The 15,036-nt window shown below is 42.3% G+C and overlaps 1 protein-coding gene across 2 annotated transcripts in view; it reads left to right on the forward strand.

The window, feature by feature from the left end:
- The first annotated feature begins 6,782 nt into the window (after positions 1-6,782).
- LOC124009360 (unconventional myosin-Ic-like) overlaps positions 6,783-15,036 on the forward strand; it is a 37,190-nt gene continuing 28,936 nt past the window's right edge. Inside the window, exon 1 of one of the 2 annotated variants that reach the window (XM_046321140.1) lies at positions 6,783-6,913. The gene's annotated coding sequence lies outside the window, so the exon portion shown is untranslated. The remainder of the gene's footprint in view (positions 6,914-15,036) is intronic. The other variant, XM_046321112.1, reaches the window with a different exon arrangement.

Below are 15,036 nucleotides of genomic sequence, written 5' to 3' on the forward strand. Positions count from 1 at the left end.
TTCTTAATTTCTTACATAGGCAATGGACAATATCATTGAGGATTACTTCCGTCATGGATTCACACAACATAACAAAACGTTTTCAGATCATATAGAGAGTTCTAAGCAGGAATCAGCTCTTGCGGGTTAAAAACAAAACCGATGGAGCAGAGGTGCTCTCTTTCATACAACAGCAGCTTCAAACATTAGGTCGACAGCATGGCTACTGGTGAATGCACCAGAAATGTTAGATGGCCTGAATAGTTGCCGACAGGGAAAATGTCAGTCAACTTCTGTGCCTCCATCCAGGTGAGGGTGCCAACCTGGGAGCAAGGAACCACCTGAGAAGTTGAGAATATAACGGTTGTGGCCCATTTTACTGTTTTCACACAAAATGACATGGCTAGAAGGCTACAAGGCAAACAATGACCCTAGGATATTCGCTGGATATTTCATGGATGCTGTGAGTGACAGTAACGGATGCCCCCATAGACTTGATCATGGAACTGAAAATACCCATATTGCAGAGATGCAAAAATGTCTGTGTCACTCTGTGGATGCGGCTGTAACAGACCGTGTCACTCTGTGGATGAGGCTGTAACAGACTGTGTCACTCTGTGGATGAGGCTGTAACAGACTGTGTCACTCTGTGGATGAGGCTGTAACAGACTGTGTCACTTTGGGCCCAGCACTGGAAATCAAAGAATTGAGCGTTTATGGCTCACTCTCAGAAGCAAATGTTGCTCGTTTTGGATGGACCATTTTGACCAGCTTAGAGGAGATGGGCACTTTGCACACATTTTCTTAGACACATTTCTGATCCAGTTTTGTTTCCAAAACACAATACAGGTAACACCATCTCTCATATAGTTAGTTGAGTAGTCTGATTTAGTACGCATGTCATTGTACTGTGTGTATTCCAGTGCATGTGCAAATTAACTTAATTTGAGTATCCTTTTTAACCCTATGAAGGTCCAACTTTATGTACAGTATCAATAACATTTTCTCCTGGTAAGCAACTTTTTAAGCCTCTCTTCAGCTATGTGTCAAATCAGTGTCAACTAATGTGCAAGCTCAGTGGAATCCCACATTATTTCCTCTGTCTAGGAGGAGCTGGATCAGGTGGTTTATGCATGGAGCAACCACTTAATTAGGCCAACCCACAATGCTCTGGCTCCCAATGCGTTCCCCAACCTGTACGGAGCCCAGAACTACTTACAACCTGTGGACCGTAGGGAAGCTGATACTTGACGGGAGGACTGTGTTTTTAAAGACTACACTTGTAATGAGGATGTGTTTCACCTTTGTGTTGAACCCATGGCAGAACACAACCTTATCATGTCTGATGATCTGTATGTATGAAATTATAGACTTCATCAAATGATCCTTGATGGACTGGGTGTTGAGGATTATAGCATCTTCTCTCACTTAAAGGGCCAATCTGCAGTTGCTCCATACATTTTTTTACTAATAAATTAATGATAGGAATGGGGGGATACCTAGTCAGTTGTACAACTGAAATGTGTCTCCACATTTAATCCAGCCCCTCATAATCAACATCCACACTTCACTGTTGAGGGAACAGTGGGTTAATGCCTTGCTCAGGGGCAGAACGACAACTTTCTACCTTGTCAGCTCAGGGATTTGATCCTGCAACCTTTCGCATACTGGGCCAACACTCTAACCACTAGGCTACCTGCCGATACTGTACATACCCATTGAATCGTGAAGAACAGACTATAATATCTAAATCTGACCAGGAAACATACAACTACCTCTGTTCTAACAGAGGTATTATCCAAATTGGTTCAAACATTGAATACAGGTTAACAAATGATTAATCCAAAGACAATAACTAGTTGTGACACTCTAACACCCCCCCCCCACGACCATTATCAAAATTGGTTCAAACATTGAATACCAAATATTGAACACAGGTGAACATGTATGTATCCAAAGGCAAGAACTAGGTGTGACACTCTCCCTACTACTCAATGTCCATGACACACTATTTGCTCTCTAGAATCTTGTTCAACTCAGATAATAATAATAATAATAATATGCCATTTAGCAGACGCTTTTATCCAAACCATATACCAAAAACCCCTGCTGACTTACAGTCATGTCATTTTTTGTTAGCATCACATTCAGGGCTGAAATCACACAGTTTATAATGACAACTTTGGAACAGAACTGGTCCTGTAAAGGATCGAACCCACTACCCTGGCGTTACAAGCGCCATGCTCTACCAACTGAGCTACAGAAGGACCATACAACTACCCAGCAAACTTCAGACGGGCCTGGACATGTACTGGCTTAAGCAGGGCACTGCACATGGCCCTGAACACAGTTCCCACTTTCTAGCCATAATTGATCAGTTCCTGGTCCCAATTCTTTCCTTTACACGATGTTTGGTCCAGAAAACAGCCCCAAAGCATTGTTTCCACCCCATGCTTCACAGTAGATTTGAGTCCCTGGCGGCGTAGTGTATTACTGTGTGGTTCTGGGAGTTCTGCACACCGTTCTTGTGATCATTTTGACCCCACGGGGTGAGATCTTGCGTGGAGCCCCAGATCGAGGGAGATTATCAGTGGTCTTGTATGTCTTCCATTTCCTAATAATTGCTCCCACAGTTGATTTCTTCAAACCAAGCTGCTTACCTATTGCAGATTCAGTCTTCCCAGCCTGGTGCAGGTCTACAATTTTGTTTCTGGTGTCCTTTGACAGCCCTTTGGTCTTGGCCATAGTGGAGTTTGGAGTGTGACTGTTTTAGGTTGTGGACAGGTGTCTTTTATACTGATAACAAGTTCAAACAGGTGCCATTAATACAGGTAACGAGTGGAGGACAGAGGAGCCTCTTAAAGAAGAAGTTACAGGTCTGTGAGAGCCAGAAATCTTGCTTGTTTGTAGATGACCAAATACTTATTTTCCACCATAATTTGCAAATAAATTCATTAAAAATCCTACAATTTGTTTTTCTCATTTTGTCTGTCATAGTTGAAGTGTACCTATGATGAAAATTACAGGGCTCTCATCTTTTTAATTGGGAGAACTTGCACAATTGGTAGCTGACTACATACTTTTTTGCCCCACTGTACCTGACCAATGCCCTTCTCCCCCGATTGCTCAGTTTGGCCGGGCGAACAGCTCTAGGAAGGGTCTTGGTGGTTCCAAACTTCTTCCATTTAAAAAAATGTTTGGTACCCTTCCCCAGATCTGTGCCTCCACATAATCATGTCTCTGAGCTCTGCGTACAATTCCTTCAACCTAATTTCTTGGTTTTTGCTCTGACATGCACTGTCAACTGTGGGACCTTATATAGACAGGTCTATGCCTTTCCAAATCATGTCCAATCAATTGAATTTATCACAGGTAGACTCCAATTAAGTTGTAGAAACATCTCAAGGATGATCAACGGAAACAGGATGCACCTGAGCTCAATTTTGAGTCTCATAGCAAAGGCCTGAATATAAATGTAAAAAAGGTATTTATGTTTTTTAATTTTAATATTTTTTAAAAATTTCAAAAATTGTTTCCGCTTTGTCATTATGGGGTATTGTGTGTACATTGGGAAGGAAATGTTTTATTTAATCCATAATCTGAATTAACTGTTTATCACTGGATGCCCTTTCCTGTGTGTCATGGTAGTTGGAAAAAACATGGAATTCTGCACTTTTCTTCCCATTGGCTGTAGGTCTTCCTAAGCACCAAAGATCTCTGTCATCTCCTGTTTCAGTGGATAGAGTGCAGTAGCCAACTGCTCTCAACTGATGTATGCTGGCACTTGAATCAGTTTTGTTCAACAACTCCTCTTCCAGGTTGTCTGCTTTTGCCTTCTTTTGACAGCTGTGAATATCCAGAGTTTCTGTCAACGCCTCTGGATCTACACTGCTGAAATCCGACCGACAGGCCTCTAAGGTCAAGTGCTCCTTTTCGGTTATGTACTTTAAGAAGTTATCCAAAAGCTGTTTGTTCCAATATTGCTGATGCCATTTTCAAAAGTAGGCATCGCTCCTTTTTCCATCCTTCTGCAATAATGCGGCCTACACTTTGCCACTCCTTTCCCCCAAAGTCGTATCGATGAAATGGCACCTTGAATGTACTACCCATGGTACACTGGTTGTAAAACTCCCAGAACTCAGATAAACAGTCCCTCAGAACTCCCCCCTCATCAGTGACCTGTTCGTACTTTCCATCAGGAAGGCTGAGTTTGATCTGAACATCAGCTTCAAGTGGTATCATCACATACATGGTGGATCATTTTATAAGAACTTTGTTCTCAATGGACAACTAGGGTTCTACTCTTTGCTGCATTGGTGGTAGGGTGTTTCATTGTCATCAGCAGCAACATTTGCTTCTTCTCTTTCATAAGTTTAATTTGCCTCTTCACATACTTTTGTTGTCAGGTAGAACCTCATTATATTACCCTTTGTGATTTCATATTTTTTGTACATTTGAATGCTCTTTGTATCAATCAGATCCACATCAAAGTCTTAGATTGTTCCGTGATAATGTTCTCCATTTGGAAAATATAAATTCTCTGCCATTTCTTTTAATTATTTTTTTCTACAGTCCTTAGGGACATCACATTTGCGGGTCCCTCCACCTCACCTGGCAATGACTTGCACAAAAGTTTTCTTCTTCCTCTGATACATAATCCACCCCACTTAGAGGTGAGGGCCCTCGGAGTGTGGTGTCAGGAAAATAACCTCACACTCAACGTCAACAAAACTAAGGAGATGATTGTGGACTTCAGGAAACAGCAGAGGGAACACCCCCCTATCCACATTGATGGAACAGTAGTGGAGAGGGTAGTAAGTTTTAAGTTCCTCGGCGTACACATCACAGACAAACTGAATTGGTCCACCCACACAGACAGCATCGTGAAGAAGGTGCAGCAGCGCCACTTCAACCTCGGGAGGATGAAGAAATTCGGCTTGTCACCAAAAGCACTCACAAACTTCTACAGATGCACAATCGAGAGCATCCTGTCTTGCTGTATCACCGCCTGGTACGGCAACTGCTCCGCCCACAACCGTAAGGCTCTCCAGAGGGTAGTGAGGTCTGCACAACGCATCACCAGGGGCAAACTACCTGTCCTCCAGGACACCTACACCACCCGATGTCACAGGAAGGCCATAAAGATCATCAAGGACAACAACCACCCGAGCCACTGCCTGTTCACCCCGCTATCATCCAGAAGGCGAGGTCAGTACAGGTGCATCAAAGCTGGGACCGGGAGACTGAAAAACAGCTTCTATCTCAAGGCCATCAGACTGTTAAACAGCCACCACTAACATTGAGTGGCTGCTGCCAACACACTGACTCAACTCCAGCCACTTTAATAATGGGAATTGATGGGAAATTATGTAAAATATATCACTAGCCACTTTAAACAATGCTACCTAATATAATGTTTACATACCCTACATTATTCATCTCATATGTATACGTATATACTGTACTCTATATCATCTACTGCATCCTTATGTAATACATGTATCACTAGCCACTTTAACTATGTCACTTTACATACTCATCTCATATGTATATACTGCACTCAATACCATCTACTGTATCTTGCCCATGCCGCTCTGTACCATCACTCATTCATATATCTTTATGTACATATTCTTTATCCCCTTACACTTGTGTCTATAAGGTAGTAGTTTTGGAATTGTTAGCTAGATTACCTGTTGGTTATTACTGCATTGTCGGAACTAGAAGCACAAGCATTTCGCTACACTCGCATTAACATCTGCTAACCATGTGTATGTGACAAATAAAATTTGATTTGATTTGCAGTTTTCTGTTGTTCTGCAGAGCATTTCCTGATTTTGTCTCCCCACATGAGCCCTCTTCCTGTGGCGATTGATCTGTTGACTGATCTGTTGACTGATAGCTCTGTTTGACTGATGGCTCTGTCAAACAGTTTTGCTTTTCATTTCAAAGGGAATTTTGTCTTCTGCCTGCAGTATGTGAGAATGGCAAGGCCATCCTCATAGGATGGTAGGTAGGTGCGCAGCTGCTCATCACTCATGTGTGGAAGCACACTATCATCAATCTAATGCATGAAAGAAAATAACACTTCCTGAACTCTTCATGTGATAAAAGGATCAGCACTGCTGCTCACAATAGCTTGATTACAGGTAAACAACACTATCTTGAAACCTACACTTTTGCACCTTCTCCTTCTCCGTCTTTCTTACATTATCCCCCGGAACATTCATGCCTCATAGGAAACTATAAAAGCCGTCCATCTTGCACACACACACATTTGACATGAACACTTCAACTGATGATTTAGTCAAAATGATACAACAACCTTTCTCCATAGTGCAATACATTGAATCCAACACACAGCAAACCACTCCATACCAGAGTTATATCTAAAAGTGAAAAAATAGGCCTACATTTTAACATTGTCTGAAAATAATATTTCCTATCCAAATAAAAATGCTTTGTCATTAAGTTATTATTTTCTGCAATGTACGCCTATCTCTCAACAATGTCCGCATCTTGGGGGTTTCTATCATTTTGATGACATTTTATAGGCTATTGCTGCCCCCTACTGTTGTGTACTTGTAGGCCTATTTGTAAATTAAGTTTATACAAGTCTATATGCATGGGCCAGTACTACTACTACAATGCAAATAACAATTTAGTTCGAAGACAGGTCGAATATATGCAATGTATACATTTTCAATTCCGTAGCTGCACACACCACACTAAAATTATAAATTTGATAATTGATGACGTGCTTCCAAAACTATTTGCGCACGGGGAGACAATAGAAGCATTGGAACGAGAGGACAGGACACCATGGTTACAGTTCGTCTGCCACTTTTCTAATGCGGTAGCTAGTTTGAGAGGATTGCGGAGCTCGTGTGATTGAATAAATAACGGGAACATTAACTAAAGATACAACTTCAAGGTAAGATTTAATTCCAGCATTTTCTTCTTTGGCTAAAGCATTGCTTCAATTAGATGAAATATTACATTTATAGTGAAGGCAACAGGCAGACCTCGTCATAATCCAGCGGATAAAAACCCGATAGAAACCGGATAATACCCCGATAAATTCCACTTTATGATACAAGTATCAAACTTGGTACAATAATACTAGCCTGGGTACAAGACTCTTTAGTTAGTCCACTCCCTGTACTCCATGTGCCAAAGAGATGGGCCTTTCTGCCATCTTCAAATATGAACATTCTATCATTAATGAGCTCTAGAAGAACAGAAGATTTGATCCTGATTTGATCACCTTCACAGATATCCTCCAATCACAACGATTATGCAAATATTTGAACTATGACTTTTTTCTCCACAGAACATGGCACAGATAGAACAATAAGACATATATTTCATCGGATGTATAAATGTGAAGCATCCGGTTGACGTTTCCACTCACTGCCCAGTGGCCGGCAGTGAGAGATGATGGAATAAAATAGATTTTGGCCCACATGCTGCGAATTTACTCATCGATTAAACATTTGATCTGAATTCAGTTTTCTGTTCCCAAAACTATAATCTATTATGAACAGAGGTTTTTTTCACCTTTATTTAACCAGGTAGGCTAGTTGAGAACAGGTTCTCATTTGCAACTGTGACCTGGCCAAAAACATTTTGTATACTTTTTTGTAAACTACCATTTGCCAAGGTTTTTAAAAATTGTGTTGTTTAGAAGGCGTACAAAAGCGAATTGAGCTATTGCACACCTCACTTTACAGAGTAGGCGTTCCCTAATGGAAATATGCAAATTATGCTAGAATGCGCCAATAGGATCTCGCTAGCTTGTGCTTGGCTCTTCCCACCTCCTTGCTTGTTCTGCCCACTATGGCTCATTTGTTCCCATTTGAAATGACAGGTTGTGGTCTATCTTGGTTTAGTTATAAAAATAAAAATAATCTTTGATGATGGTATCCGGTTACCAAGCAACTGTTTTTGTTTGACGAACTGTTTCAGTCTGGACAAAAAATGTATTGATGGGGTTACCTGTTTAATAATGGGTTACCTGTTTCTCTGCTGGTATTGTATTTCTCCTAAAGTGACGTGTACAGGGCAGGTTTCCTGTCACGTTTCTTAAAATTGACACTAAATGGAATATGTAAGGGATAATCAACGAGGGACAATGGAAAATAATGAATGACACGGAGTTGCATTATTTCCCAGTGAACGCATATAGCTCCGAGTTGATTATCCCTTTTATATTATCGCTATAATTTAATACATTTGATGCAAAAAATGTGTTAATTTGCAGGTAAAAATGTGTTAAATATCCACTGAAGTAGGTAGCAAGTTAACTAGAAAGGTACAGTAGTAGCCTTGGTAACCACACAAACAGAATTGCTAGTTTAGCTATTCAAACCATCAGTCGTAGCTTGCTATTATGAAAATCGAATTCCACGATGCAATTAATGTTTTCAATTCGACTTTTGCTTTCCAAAGCAGATCAAACATAGAGCATGTAAGAATAAGAATTAACTATACAGGGATGCAAACTAGTCACCTTTCGTCAAATTCTCTGTTTTTAAACCAGAATAGGTCAGCTACTTGATTCGTATGCGTGATTCTAATATGCGCGTGATTCTAATATGTGCGTTTGGGTCAACAATGGCTGTAAGCGAACCAGTGATGCGCGTTTTGAGCAATACTGTCTGTATCCAAGGCTCGAGCCTGGGCTCAGCCAGTCGTTCACATAACAGAAAGCAGCACGTGACTGAGAGAAGAGACAGCCAGCTTGCTTTTTTATTTTTTATTTTTTATTTTACCCCTTTTTTCTCCCCAATTTCGTGGTATCCAATTGTTGTAGTAGCTACTATCTTGTCTCATCGCTACAACTCCCGTACGGGCTCGGGAGAGACGAAGGTTGAAAGTCATGCGTCCTCCGATACACAACCCAACCAGCCGTACTGCTTCTTAACACAGCGCACATCCAACCCGGAAGCCAGCCGCACCGGAAGCCAGGTACACCGTGCACCTGGCAACCTTGGTTAGCGCGCACTGCGCCCGGGCCGCCACAGGTGTCGCTGGTGCGCGATGAGACAAGGACATCCCTACCGACCAAGCCCTCCCTAACCCGGACGACGTAGGCACTAGGCACAGTTTTCTGAGTAGAGTGTTGGAGGCTATTTTGTAAATGACATCGCCAAAGTCAAGGATCGGTAGGACAGTCAGTTTTACGAGGGTATGTTTGGCAGCATGAGTGAAGGAGGCTTTGTTGCGAAATAGGAAGCCGATTCTAGATTTCATTTTAGATTAGAGATGCTTAAATGCTAGAAAAATGCATGCTTTTGAACTTATCGCTGCCCGCACCCGCTGTCCGCACCCGCCTGGCCGACTAGCATCACTACTCTGGACGGTTCTGACTTAGAATATGTGGACAACTACAAATACCTAGGTGTCTGGTTAGACTGTAAACTCTCCTTACATAGTCACATTAACTTCTCTCGGATAGGGGGCAACATTCGGAAGTTCAACTGCCTGCTACTCATCCCCAGAAGATATTATAAGCATATTATTAGATTTGGAACTGTTTGAATCATGTCTGTGAGTATAACAGAACTTATTTAGCAGGTGAAACCCAGAGGACAAACCATTCTGATTTTTGTTGTTGTTGAGGTCACTCTCTTTTCAATGCGGTTTCATTGGGAGTCCAGATTTCTAAGGGACCTTCTTGCAGTTCCTACCGCTTCCACTGAATGTCAACAGTCTTTAGAAATTGGTTGAGGTTTTTCCTTTGTGTAATGAAGAAGTACGGCTATCCAGAACGAGGGTAACTTGAAGTGTACTGTTAGAAAGAGGCACGTGACCGGAAAGCTAGCTACAGTTTGTTTTCCTCCTGTATTGAACACAGATCATCCCGTCTTCAATTTTATTGATTATTTATGTGAAAAAATACCTAAAGTTGTATTACAAAAGTAGTTTGAAATGTTTTGGCAAAGTTTACAGGTAACTTTTGAGATATTTTGTAGTCACGTTGCGCAAGTTGGAACCGGTGTTTTTCTGGATCAAACCCGCCAAATAAATTGATATTTTGGATATATATCAACGGAATTAATCGAACAAAAGGGCCATTTGTGATGTTTATGGGACATATTGGAGTGCCAACAAAAGAAGCTCGTCAAAGGTAAGGCATGAATTATATTTTTGTTTCTGTGTTTTGTGTCGCGCCTGCAGGGTTGAAATATGCTTTTCTCTCTTTGTTTTCTATGGTGCTATCCTCAGATAATAGCATTGTTTGCTTTCGCGGAAAGCCTTTTTAAAATCTGACATGTTGGCTGGATTCGCAACAACTGTAGCTTTAATTTGGTATCCTGCAGGTGTGATTTCACGAAAGTTTGATTTTTATAGTAATTTATTTGAATTTGGTGCTCTGCATTTTCACTGGCTTTTGGCCAAGTGGGACGCTAGCATTCCACATATCCCAGAGAGGTTAAGAGCAGTTGGAAGACACTCCCCGGAAGGAGTGTTGTATGGCATTGAAGCTCGTCTGGCGGTTTGTCAACACAGTGTCCAAAGAAGGGCCAGAATTATACAGAATGGTGTTGTCTGCATAGAGGTGGATCAGAGAATCACCAGCAGCAAGAGTGAAATCATTGATATATACAGAGAAAAAAGTTGGCCCAAGAATTGAACCCTGTGGCACCCCCATAAAGACTGCCAGAGGTCCGGACAACAGGACCTCCAATTTGACACACTGAACTCTATCTGAGAAGTAGTTGGTGAACCAGGCGAGGCAGTCATTTTAGAAACCAAGGCTGTTGAGTCTGCCAATAAGAATGCGGTGATTGACAGAGTCAAGCCTTGGCCAGGTCGATTAAGACGGCTGCACAGGACTATCTTTTATCAATGGCGGTTATGATATCGTTTAGGACCTTGAGCGTGGTTGAGGTGTACCCATGACCAGCTCGGAAACCATATTTCATAGTGGAGAAGGTACGGTGGGATTCGAAATGGTCGGTGATCTGTTTGTTAACTTGGCTTTCGAAGGCTTTAGAAAGGCAGGGCAGGATGGATATAGGTCTGTAAAAGTTGGTGTCTAGAGTGTCTCCCTCTTTGAAGAAGGGGGTGGCTGCGGCAGCTTTCCAAGCTTTAGGGATCTCAGACGATACAAAGATAGGTTGAATAGGCTAGTAAGAGAAGGTTCAGATTGTCTAGCCCAGCTGATTTGTAGGGGTCCAGATTTTGCCGCGCTTTCAGGACATCAGCTGTCTGTATTTGGGTGAAGGAGAAGGGGGAGCTTGGGCAACTTGCTGCGTGGGGTGCAGAGTTGTTGGCCGGGGTAGGGGTAGCCATAGAAAGGATGGCCAGCCGTAGAAAAATGCTTTTGGAAATCCTCAAATATAGTGGATTTATCAGTGGTGACAGTGTTTCCTAGCCTCAGTGCAGTGGGCAGATGGGAATAGGTCCTCTTTTCTCCATGGACTTTACAGTGTCCCAAAACTTTTTGGAATTTGTACTGCAGGATGCAAATTTCTGTTCGAAAAAGCTAGCCTTAGCTTTCCTAACTGACTGTGTATATTGGTTCCTAACTTCCATGGAAAGTTGCATATCGTGGGGACTATTTGATGCTAAAGCAGGACACCACAGGATGTTTTTGTGCTGGTCAATGGCAGTCAAGTCTGGAGTGAACCAAGGGCTATATCTGTTCTTAGTTCTACATTTTTTAAATGGGGCATGATTATTTAAGATGGTGAGGAAAGCACTTTTAAAGAATAACCAGGCATCCTCTACTGACGGGATGAGGTCAATATCCTTCCAGGATACCCAAGCCAGGTCGGTTAGAAAGGCCTGCTCGCTGAAGAGTTTTAGGGAGTGTTTGACAGTGATGAGACGTGGTTGTTTGACCGCAGACCCATTACGGACGCAGACAATGAGGCAGTGATCGCTGAGATCCTGGTTGAAGACAGCAGAGGTGTATGTAGAGGGCAGGTTGGTCAGGATGATATCTATGAGGGTGCCCGTGTTTACAGATTTGGGGTTGTACCTGGTAGGTCCCTTGATAATTTTTGTGAGATTGAGGGCATCTACCTTAGATTGTAGGACGGCCGGATTGTTAAGCATATCCCAGTTTAGGTCACCTAACAGTACGAACTCTGAAAATAAATGGGGGGCAATCAATTCGCAAAAGGAGTCCAGGGCACAACTGGGGGCTGAGGGGGTTTATAGCAAGCGGCAACAGAGACCTATTTCTGGAATGGTGGCTTTTTAGAAATGGACGCTCAAACTGTTTGGGCACGGACCTGGATAGTATGACAGAACTCGGCAGACTATCTCTGCAGTAGATTGCGACCCCGCCCCCTCTGGCAGTTCTATCTTGGCGGAAAATGTTATAGTTGGGGATGGAAATTTCAGAATTTTTGGTGACGTACCTATGTTATGCGGGTGAATGAGGACCCAAAAGCGACTTGGCGAAAACAGAGTCTTTAATCCAGTAAAGTAAAATACAATCAAAAAACACAATTTCCACTCGTAATGACGAGAACAGACTGGAGACTCGATCTTGAACAGCAGGTTGCCTCGGGAAGGCACTTGAACTTAGCAGACTCAGACACCTGCTCACCACGCAGCATCTGAGGGAAACACGACACGACAGGGCGATACACAACCACAGCACGGTGAACAATAGACAAGGATCCGACAGGGCAGGAACGGAAAACAAGGAGAGAAATAGGGACTCTAATCAGGGAAAAGAATAGGGAACAGGTGTGGGAAGACTAAATGATTGATTAGGGGAATAGGAACAGCTGGGAGCAGGAACGGAACGATAGAGAGAAGAGAGAGAGGAAGGGAGAGAGAAAAAGGGGAACGAACCTAAAAAGACCAGCAGGGGGAAAATGAACAGAAGGGAAAGCATAATGACAAGACAATATATGACAAAACATGACAACCTAAGCCAGTATTCAGACATGGCTAGGACATCAGGGTAGGCGGAGTGTGCTAAAGCAGTGAATGAAACAAACTTAGGGAGGAGGCTTCTGATGTTAACATGCATGGAACCAAGGCTTTTACGGTTACAGAAGTCAACAAATGATAGCTCCTGGGGAATAGGTGTGGTACGGTGGTCTACAGGGCCTGGGTTGACCTCTACATCCCCAGATGAGGAGTAGGAAAAGGGTACGGCTAAGGGCTATGAGAACTGGTCGTCTAGTGCGTTGGGAGCAGAATAAAAGGAGCAGATTTCTGGGCATGGTAGAATAGATTCAGGGCATAATGTACAGACAAGGGTATGGTAGGATGTGAGTACAGTGGAGGTGAACATAGGCGTTGAGTGACGATGAGAGAGGTTTTGTCTCTGGTGGGACCAGTTAAGCCAGGTGAGGTGTGTGTGGGGGGTGGGACAAAAGAGGTATCAAAGGCAAGGTGATGGGGACTGAGGGCTCTACAGTGAAACAATGCATATTGGCATTAGAGAGAGGCATATTGACATTAGATAGAGGCATAAAGCAGTCACAGGTGTTGATCGGGAGAGCTAAGATAACAATGGGTAAATGGCGATGAATGGGCAGAGCGGGTCAGTTAGGTACGTACAGGACCTGAGTTCGAGGCTGGGGCCGACAGTTAAACAAAATGAGCTACCGTGTTATTGAAACAGTCCAGGGGACATCAGCTGTGTAGCCGAGTGATCATAGGGTCCAAAAAACAGCAATAGATGAGTCAGGGAGCCGTTCAGTAGTCAGTACTACGCTTGGCGAGTGGGAGACACGGCGCTTAGAAAGCTAGCGGGCTGGGACAAGAAGATGAGTCTTTGGCGACAACGCAACGGAAAAGCCCATTGAGACCACATCGGGCGACCACGTCGGCAGACCAGTCGTGATGGATCGGCAAGGCTCCGAAACTGAGATTAAAATGTATACAATATATATATATTTTTAAATACGTCTATTTAGATGGGATAAGACAAAGACAAACACAACACATGACCGACTGCTACGCCATCTTGGCTAATCCCTGACTATAGCCATTGAATTCAGGGAAGTCTACTATAATTGTTTGGAGTGTTTACATTTAAACTGTTGGAAATAGCCATAAAAACATTTACAAAAAATAGTAAATTGGCACACATTTTCACCACTTTTCTACAAAAAAATGTAAGGGTATAGCATCTTTGGGCAATTTTATTGTGTTTTCCAGACCCCCTCAAACATGTTAAGCCATCATTGGGCTGTAGAGTGGAGCCCTCAGAGTGGAGCAGCATACTACTGATGTGAACTTTTTAAACCAAGTTGATTTCACCTGTTTACTCTCTCTCAATGCCACACATTTGTTACTAATTATCAAGACTGCCCTGATAACCTTTAGTTTGTATTTAAATCCTGCCAAGCCTTCCTCAGGTTCTTTCCAGTTGGGTGCATCACAGTTAAGAGTGAATTTATTTCCTATTTTCCATGTATATTTTAGTTGTCATAACATTAAGATGTCATGTAATTTCCTTATTTTCATTACTTGAAATGTATTGGTTTAATAGATTCATCCTTATCACCTTTACCTTGTATGTTATGTAACCTGATTACAATGTATGTCCTTTGTTGCAGAACCACACACAAATCCAACTTTACCATGTCCAACCACAAGTCCTTTAGTAAATATGTGAACTTTGGCACCATCTCTGTTCTCTGATTGCTCTCTGACCCGAGCCCCTAGTGACATCTATCCAACAAATTACCGATCTTGGGTCTCTTAGCCTATTTTCCAATGGCCATATTGGAAATCACTGCCAGGAGGGTAATGGACAAAATCTGCAAACGGACTATAGCCAAAAATACTTATTTAGACATACCCTTCCTGTGTGAATTGGGTGGCTTTATCACAAATTCCAAATCATTTTCACATAGCCTTGATGACCTCTGAATTATTGTGGGGTTTATTTAGTGGGTAGATAACTAACAGATAACTAACAGGAAATTTGAATGGCAGTCATTTTATAAAAATGGCCTCCCTGGTTAACTGACAGTCTTCACAGGCTGCCTCCAATCTTTAAAATGTTCCTTAAGGTATTTAGTATTAGTGTACCAGGTTACTTGTATCATAAAATTGAACAATTATTTCACC

This window comes from Oncorhynchus gorbuscha, linkage group LG02, assembly GCF_021184085.1.
Source record: "Oncorhynchus gorbuscha isolate QuinsamMale2020 ecotype Even-year linkage group LG02, OgorEven_v1.0, whole genome shotgun sequence".
NCBI classification, from domain to species: domain Eukaryota; kingdom Metazoa; phylum Chordata; class Actinopteri; order Salmoniformes; family Salmonidae; genus Oncorhynchus; species Oncorhynchus gorbuscha.